The following is a 9,860-nucleotide window of genomic DNA, read 5'->3' as shown; positions in this document are numbered from 1 at the left end:
GGTACCTTTTATATTTAATAATATAATTACAATAAATTATAAAGTATCATCATAAATTCATTAATATAGGCTACTCTGATTTTTACAGGCTTAATAATGCTTCATGAAAACCATCATATCAGCTTTGTAAACAAATATAAAAACAAATATATGTACAATAAATATTAAACAAAAAACTATAAATATACTGACTTTTAATAAATGATTTTGTTTAAAGCAAACTATTATACACACTTAATAATATGATTACAATAAATAATAATTAACAATGTATCATCATGAATTAATATACTCTGACTTTTTACAGGCTTAATAATGCTTCAGTGTGTGGTACTCCTCAAAACACGGGACAGCTCACAAGGGAGTGTTGCATGGCACACACATGTGCTTGGTGAGGCGCCTCTGCTTGCCCTTGCGTGTGCTAGAGAGGCAGACCTTGCAGTGCCGCCTGGTCTTGCTGCCCTGGGAAGTGGTCTGAGGGACTTCAGATGGGAAATGCCTGGCTGTAAGGCGCAGAGGAGTGTCCAAGGCAGGACGCCCGCCTTTGGTTGGACCTCGCAATGTGCTGTACTCCTCCAGCAGCCCTCTCATCAGGTTGGTCCTGAATTGTAGGGAGGTGATTTCCTTTCCTACTCATAGTAGAGCACATCAATAGGAAGTGAGGAGAAAATAATAGTATGTGACCGTGTGGTCTGTTTATTATTGTGAATTTGTTAACACTTTAAATTACATTAATTAAAAATGTTAGCACTTTTTATCTCGTTTATATTTATTTGTATCCATTTCTCACCAGTAATTTGCCGGTAGACGATATGGCTGTTGAGTAAAACCGTGTCGAGTACATGAAAAAATACTTTCTTGTACCACTTGGTAGACTTTCTGGTGCATTCATGAAAACCAGTCATCATATCAGCTTTGTCAACTGCACCCATCTTTTTGTTGTACTCCAGCACACAGACTGGCTTCATCATTGGTTGCCCAGTGAGGTGATCCAGCTTGCCTGTGGCTGCCATACCAGTTGGATGGACTGTGGTAAGGACATGAACATCCCTCTTGTCATGCCATTTTACTGCCAACTATGACCCATTCTCTTCGAATTCCACCTCACCTTTTTTCATCTTGCAGGTGAACTTTGGCATCCCTTTTCTGTTTCCGCGCATGGTCCCACAAGCTCCAGTGCCAAGTTCACAAGAGGTGCTGGAAAAGTGTGGGACTACTGTACCAGTTGTCAACATATAGAACATGACATTTGCTTAAGTAAGGTGCTAAGAGTGTCATCACAACGGACCCAGAAATCCCAAATCCTGGGTAATGTTGGATGTCAGTGGAGGATCCGGTGTAAATGATCATGTCCTCCACATAACCAGTTAGCACATCACACAAAACAAAAAACTTGATCCCAAATCTGTGCCGTTTGGATGGAATGAACTGACGAAATGCCAGCCTGCCTTTCCACTTCATCAGAGACTCATCCACACACAGATCTCTGTATGGCACAAAAATGCGACGAAAAGAGGTGAGCGCAGTGAATATGTGTCTGATTTTTTTCAGCGGGTCATTGGAATCTGCTGTCGCATTGTTTGCAAACTGAAGACAGCGGAGGAGCAGAAGGAAGCGATCCTGTGAGAACAAAGACCCAAAAAATGGGGTCAAGAGCATGGGGTCTGTGCTCCAGTAATCACGAAGTGATGGTTTTTTGATTACACCCATTAAGAGAACTGACACTAAAAATGTGTACATTTCAGGGATATTTGTTGGAACCCATTTAACCAGCTTCCCTTTCATTTCCTTCTCTTGCAAGTCAGAGGCATAGCGGTTCGTTTCCTCCACAATTTCTCCGAAACAATTTAAAACAATTTACCTCACTGGGTGATTCTGGTGGATTTTGCACACCACAGTGCTGGTTGTTAAAATTGCCTGGGCCAGGAGGATAAAAAAGGTTGGTTGCTCTTCACAACAATGAGTTTAATGTTACCTCTTCTGCCTCATTAGGAACTGGTGTCATCTCTTCGTCTTCAAAATTGTCCAGAGCTTCAAGATTTGGGGGAAGATCCTCATCACTGTCACTCTCTGCCTCACTGTCAAAAATCTCCTCATCAGAATTAAAAAAAAAATGTCTTCAATTTCCTCATTTGTCAGTTTTCTTCTTTTAAATGTATTATCTGTCATTTTCTCTTATGTTGGTTAGCTGGATTAAAGTTGTGTCTTTAAATTACAACAAAGGCGATTGTGAGGTAACGGTGACGTCAGCTTTACATCAGTTGTCAGCGGGAAAAAAAAAGACTCGCAATCCATGACAGTTAAAATATTTATATTTTTTTTTATACAAAATATTTACAAACTTGTAGTTACTAACATCATTAAATATATGTAAGTTAACTCCTAATGTGGTATTAATACTTGGAGAAAAAAACATCATGTTTGTTGATCGGTAAGTTATCACGTGACGGGCTATGGGCGCCGCCATTATTTGTTTACAACACTGATGGAGAGTTGGACTTAGAGCCTGCTGGATTTACAATATGCAAGATCATCCATGTTTCCCGAAATATATGACTGTAACCCCCGCTTCACTGCATCTCACGCGACGCTCCTGCTTGACGCTCACACACTGCTCCTGGAGTGAATGCACTCATTGATTAACATGCATGCACGTCTGAAAAAATACCCGCTGTTCACGCGTCGCTGACACTTGCGTTGTGAAACAGCTGTTATCTACAAGGTATGTGTTTGACTTGAATAAATATTAATATTACATGTTTAAAATGTTCTTTTACTGTGAGTGTGCAATAACAACCTATATTTCTGTTATTGTGTAGTGTAATTTAAAGTGAATGAAACATAAAATAAACATTAAAATACACTGAACAGTTGTGATAATAATTGTAGCTGAGCACGTCTGTCTCTGGCTCAGTGCCAGTCAAAGTGGGAAAGCAGTGAAAGCTAAAGTTTGAAATTTTGAATTTAGCAGTTGATCACGTGATTTACTGAACGTTCTAATCACACCGGTGTGATCCTACGCTCCGGGGACCAGCCAAGACTGATCACACCGGTGTGAACGTACGTGTCAAAGGGTTAACTATCATTTTGCATTATTGACACACTGTTTTCCTAATGAATGTTGTTCAGTTGCTTTGACGCAATGTATTTTGTTTAAAGCGCTATATAAATAAAGGTGACTTGACTTGACTTGACATTTTGAAATGCCATGCTAAATATTGGCTCATTTTGGATTTCATGAGAGCTACACATTCCAACAAGTTGGGACAGGTAGCAATAAGAGGCCGGAAAAGTTAAATGTACATATAAGGAACTGCTGGAGGACCAATTTGCAACTTATTAGGTCAATTGGCAACATGACTGGATATAAAAAGAGCCTCTCAGAGTGGCAGTGTCTCTCAGAAGTCAAGATGGGCAGAGGATCACCAACATTGTAGGTGAACACAATCTACCATGCCATTTGCCGTTGCTGGCTAAAACTCTACAGTTCAAAAAAGAAGCCATATAAAGCCAAGGCTCATTTAAAATGGACTGTGTCAAAGTGGAAAACTGTTCTGTGGTCAGACGAATCAAAATTTGAAGTTATTGGAAAACTATTTTTGGAAAATTGGGACGCCATGTCATCCGGACTAAAGAGAACAAGGACAACCCAAGTTGTTATGAGCGCTCAGTTCAGAATCCTGCATCTCTGATGGGATGGGGTCGCATGAGTGTCAGAGCTTTTGTTTTACAATGTGTTATTTTGGCCACTAGAGGTCCCCAATGTGCCGTCATGTCAACATTGTGCCTTTCGTAATCAGTGTTATTGTTTTCACATGTTTCTCATTCTGGGCTGTCTATTTAAGCTGATCACTTCCTTTGCATCTTTGCTTGGTTATTATTGTTCCTAAGCAAGTTGCCGTAAGTCTTTAAACAAAGGACCTTTTTTTCCTCTTTTGCTGTTTTTGTTAAATAATAATAATAATAATAATAATAATAATACATTTTATTTATAATGCGCTTTTCTAAAACCCAAAGCGCTACAAAGAAGACAAGTAAAATACAAAAGTACAAGAGTAATACAAAATAATCATTACAATACAACACAGTAAAATACTATTCATGATTAAAATAAGCAATTTTAAAAAGATGTGTTTTTAACAACTTCCTGAAACTGGTTAATGTAGGAGCATCCCTAATAGCAAAAGGAAGTGCATTCCATAACCTGGGTGCCGCAACAGAGAACGCTCTTTCCCCCATAGATTTTAATCTGCAGGGGGGCTGCTGAAGAGTTAGAGAATCCGTAGACCGGAGGCAACGAGAAGGCGTATACAGGCTAACTAAATCACAGATATAAGAAGGAGCTGTTTCGTGCATAGCTTTATAAGTTAATGTGAGAGTTTTAAAAGCAATACGCGACTGGACAGTTAGCCAGTGTAAACTATAAAGCACACCTGTAATGTGCTGACGAGATGATGTATATGTAAGCACGCGTGCTGCTGAATTCTGGATGTACTGCAAGCGTTTAATAGATTTGACAGGTAAACCGACAAAAAGCGCATTACAGTAATCAATCCTAGAAGTAACAAATTCATGAATTAGCCTTTCCGCGTCAGGTAGAGTAAGGTAGGGCCTAATTTTTGCAATGTTTCTTAGATGGTGGAATGCAGATTTGGTAACACTCTTAATGTGAGAGTCTAATGTTAGATGAGCGTCAAAAATCACACCAAGGTTACGAGCGCTAGTAGATGGAGCTAAAACACTTTCATCTATGGTCAAATTAAAATGATTTCCTTTGCGAGTAGCTGCTGGTGTGCCAATGAGTAGAATCTCTGTCTTAGAAGAATTTAGTTTTAAAAAATTATGATGCATCCATGTTTTCATTTCCTGCACACATTCCGAGAGAATTTTTGAGGTGACAGTTGGGTCTGATTTAGAGCTAATGTAAATTTGAGTATCATCAGCGTAAAAATGATACCCCAGACCATATTTCCTAATTATTTGCCCCAAAGGAAGCATATAAACACTAAACAATGTAGGACCCAAGACAGACCCCTGAGGAACACCAGAACAGACTTGTCCACTATCCGATTTGTTGTTTCCCAAGACAACAAACTGGGAACGATCAGTAAAGTATGATTTGAACCAGTCCAGTACAGTGCCAGTAATACCAAGCCAGCTCTCTAGCCTATTCAGCAGGATAGAATGGCACACTGTGTCAAACGCTGCACTCAGATCTAACAAGACCAAGATGGTTGAGGCTCCAGAGTCAGCTGAGACAAGCAGGTCATTCATAACACGAACCAAGGCTGTCTCTGTACTGTGTCCCTTTCTAAACCCAGACTGAAAAGGTTCAAGAAGCTTGTTGGATACCAGGTGTGAGTGGAGTTGTTGCTACAACCACACGTTCTAAAACCTTGGAAAGAAAGGGAAGATTTGAAATAGGCCTATAGTTTGATAGGTCTGACTTATCACAACCAGGCTTTTTAAGGACTGGTGTAATAGCTGCAACCTTTAAGGCCTTCAGAACAGTACCTGTAGTAAGTGAGGTGTTCACAATACTACAAATGAGGGGACTAATTGAAGAAAGACACCCCTTGAGAACAGATGTTGGGATAGGTTCAAGGGCACTGGTAGTAGTGTTCATTGCCATCACCAATTTTGAAATACAATCAGTAGTGACTAAGTCAAAATTGGATAATGTAAACTTAGGAAAAGTAACTGGATAGGTCTCGGGAATTGCAGAACAAGATGGAAGATTGATAGACTTGTAGATGCTTAAAATTTTATCCGTAAAAAACATGAGAAATTTGTTACACTCCTGCACAGAAAAGCAAATTGAAGGTTTAATTGGAGCAAGAATTTTGTTAATCGTCTTAAAAATCATATTTGGATTTGCAGCACCATCCCTAATGACGGACGAGTAGTATTTTGTTCTTGCTATTTTAAGTGCTTCAGCATATTGACGTAAAAAGTCATCATGCATTAGCTTATGGACGGTTAAACCTGATTTTTTGTGTTGACGTTCTAGTTGTCTGCTTTTCACTTTAAGAGCCCTGAGCTCAGTAGTGTACCAAGGAGATGATTTAGCAAATGTAACGACGCGTGTTCTCCTAGGGGCTAACGTGTCCAAAGCAGATGACAAAATGGAATTATAGTGGTCAACAGTTTCAACTGTTGAGTGCTCTGATATCATACATGAGAGAGTGTCAACATTAATATTCTTAACATTTCTAAAATTAATGACCCTCTTATGAGCATTTCTTAAAGATGGAATATTTAGGTTAAAAGTGAGAAGCTTATGATCGCTAATACACAAGTCACTGCTGTCCAGCTGGACAATGTCCACACCTACAGAACACACCAGGTCTAGTGTGTGACCCTTGTTGTGAGTGGGCAATTTCACATGCTGTGTCATATTAAAACAGTCAAGTACCTCCATAAATTCCACAGTTTGATTACTTCTAAGATTGTCCACATGGAAATTAATGTCTCCAGTGAGAATAATTGATGGACAGACAGAGCTAACAGATGTAAGTAGCTCTGAGAGCTCACTAAAAAACAAAGAATTAGGTTTTGGAGGTCGATAGATGAGTACAATAAGAACAGGAGAAGCACCATTCATTTTAAAAGCAACACACTCGAATGATGAAATGCAAGGAATAGAAATTTCTGTGACAGATAGTTAATCTCTGTATATAACAGCAAGACCGCCACCTTTTCCACTTAGACGTGGCCTTTGAATATATGTGTATCCCGGTGGAGTAGTCAAATTTAAATTTATGAAGTCATTTGGTTGGTGCCAAGTCTCACAGATACAAAATATATCCAATGCATTGTTCAATATGGTATCATAGAGCAGAGCAGTCTTATTGTTAAGAGAACGAACATTTAGATGTGCAAATTGCGTAGTATCAAGACGCAATTTCTGATGAGTCATTTGTGGATAACGCAAGTTTGCAAGGCAAACACCGCGCAGAGAATGTTTGTTAGTTTCTGTGTCCATAGACCGAGTGCGTATCCCTTTAATACCACTCCCCGTCCCAGTAGTAATCTGCCGCGACCCTCTGTGCAGATATTTCGGTCGACGTAAAAGTCCAAATGATTTCAGAGTCTTTTGAACGCAGACGTCAGGAAGTAAATGATGTTCCAACGAAAGAAGTTCAATGAAAGAGTACCTTATCATGATGAAATCCAAGTGTTGAAGGACCCGCTCTCCACGAAGCCCAGACAGGGTCAAAATGATGATGACAATAGATATCAGAGATATCCGCATGATGATAGAAACAGAGAAATCCGATTTGGGTTACTTGAAGTAGAATCCAGAGTCCAGTATGTCATGCTGTCAAATCCGATCAAACAGGCGCACATCGAAAACTCCACAGTAGAACTCCAGTATCATTAAAAGCAGTGTGAAACACACCAACTAATATTTAAGAAAAACTTAATTTAGAATGTAGGTTACAAAAATAAAAAGGAAATAAAAAGGACAGAGAAGCGGCAGCCAGCATGCGCCAGCGTACTCTCCGCCGGAAGTGGAGAAAATAAACTCTTCTGAGTTAAGAAGGCATCTGACTATGGGGTTCAACTACCTTCTGTGGCTCAGCGGTAGATATTAAGACTATGGCATCAGAGACCCATGTTCGAGCCCCAGTTCTGAAAGAATAACCAAGCCACATTATGAACCCAGAGACACCTAATCCTCAAGAACTCCTTGCCACAGTTGCTCAGTATGAGTCCACAGTCCAACGGCATGAGTCAGCACTAGTTCAGGAGGAGAGGTTGATGGCTAAACACTCACAGTTGCTGTCTGATCTCATGACTTCTGTCCGTCAGATCTTTGACTGGCTGCCCTCTACCTCAGTTACTGCTTCTACTGCTGCCTCTGTATCCCTTCCAGATTCTCGAGTGCTCTCACCTCTAAGTGAACCTCGCCCACCTCCACCACAGCATTTCTCAGGTGATCCCAGTGCATGTGTTGGGTTACTGACTCAGTGCTCTCTCACGTTTGAACTACAACATCATCCTTTCCCTCAGATCGGGCCAAGATCGCATATGTTATCACCCTCCTTTCTGGCAAAGCTCTTTCTTGGGCAACCGCAGTCTGGAAGGCACAGGCGCCCTTCTATACAAGTTATTCTGCATTCGAAAAGGAGTTCAAGCAAGTCTTCGATCACCCCTTCAGTGGCTGGCAAGCCTCTAAAATACTTCTCACCCTCCAACCCTCAAGGTAATGGCAGTGCAGCTGAATATGCCATTCAGTTTCGTACCGTTGCAGCAGGGAGTGGTTGGAACAATGAGGCCCTCATGGTGTGTTTCCTGAATGGTCTGTCAGAGGCAATCAAGGATGATCTGGCTACCAGAGAACCTGCTCTTGATCTGGAAACTCTTATGGATCAAGCAATCGAGCTGGATAATCACCTGAGAGAGAGAAGCCGGAACCGCCCATCTGTTTCCTCATTGTCTGCCAGTCCAGCTCTTGCTCAAATGCCACCAGTGCCCCAAGATTCTTCGGAACCCATGCAACTGGGTAGGGCTAGGCTTTTCCCCTCAGAATGAGACCGTCGTATGAGAGAGCGCTGTTGTCTATATTGTGGATTGTATGGTCATTTTCGCTCCACCTGCCCTGAGCTTTCGGGAAACGCCCAGTCCCGTACAGGAAAGGAAGGACTGTGACGGGAGTTACACGCACCACTTCACCTTCCAACTCTGGGCTGTTCCTTCCTATCACATTCACTTGGAGAGAACAAAAACCCCAACTTGAGGCATTGATTGATTCTGGCGCTGCCGGGAATTTCATGGATGTTTCTCTTGCCAAGAGTCTCCAGATCCCTACTTATTCTCTTCCTGCACCCCTAACTGTGAAAGCCTTGGATGGAAGACCATTGTCTCTCGGGAAAGTAACCCACCTCACCTCTCTCCTTGGTCTCACCACTTACCAGCACCAGGAGAGAATGTGCTTTCACATTGTACAGTCTCCAGAGTTCCATGTTATCCTCGGTCACCCATGGCTTCTCCAGCATAATCCACACTTTGACTGGTCCAATGTGTTATTTTGGCCACTAAAGGTCCCCAGTGTTCCCTCACGTCAACATTGTGCCTTTCGTAATCAACGTTATTGTTTTCACATGTTTCTCATTCTGGGCTGTCTATTTAAGCTGATCACTTCCTTTGCATCTTTGCATGGTTATTATTGTTCCTAAGCAAGTTACTGCCGTAAGTCTGTTGTCCACCAAAGTCCCTGCGTCACCATTCCATCAGCCTTGTGTCCGCCCGTCTGTGTTTCCTGTGATCCTTCGTATATATCTGACTCTTGTGCTGTTTGTCAATAAATACGCCTTGCGATTACATCCTGTCTCTGTCATACGTAACAGAACGATCTGACCACTATGGATGTAGCAGGCGCTTCCACGTGGGACGAGTTTGCGGCTCGAAGCATCGTTAGAATGGACACCCAGGAGGAGAACATCTCACTCACAGGGAGGGCGGTCCAAGCGCTTGTGACGCAGGTGTCCGAGCTCACCCAGCAGATACAACAGCTATGAGTTTCCACTGCGCCACCCACACCGCCGACTCCACCCCCTATTCCAGAGCTGCAGCCACGGCGAGAACCGAGACTGCCAACACCAGAAGGTTATTCAGGTGAACCAGAGTTTTGCAGAGCTTTTCTGACCCGATGTTCTATGCACTTTGCATTACAGCCTCAGACGTTCAACCAAGAGCGATCCAAGGTGGCGTTTGTGCTGACGCTACTTTCCAAAAAATCGAGTAAAGCCTGGTTCACACGGCAGGATAATTAGGCCGATTTTAGCCCCGGTTGACACCTTCCGACAATCTTAAGGTTGCTCCGATTATCGTAAAATAATCTGATCAGATATTCC

General features: G+C 41.8%; 1 long non-coding RNA gene across 1 annotated transcript; it reads left to right on the top strand.

Annotated features, from left to right (window-relative positions):
• The first annotated feature begins 430 nt into the window (after positions 1–430).
• On the top strand, positions 431–1,178 carry LOC132116823 (uncharacterized). Its single transcript, XR_009425704.1, has 3 exons — positions 431–594; positions 951–1,032; positions 1,126–1,178. It is a non-coding gene; the product is annotated as an uncharacterized LOC132116823 (long non-coding RNA).
• Positions 1,179–9,860: the final 8,682 nt, after the last annotated feature.

Source organism: Carassius carassius, chromosome 36 (assembly GCF_963082965.1).
Source record: "Carassius carassius chromosome 36, fCarCar2.1, whole genome shotgun sequence".
NCBI lineage: Eukaryota > Metazoa > Chordata > Actinopteri > Cypriniformes > Cyprinidae > Carassius > Carassius carassius.
This window is presented reverse-complemented; position numbering and strand designations above follow the sequence as displayed.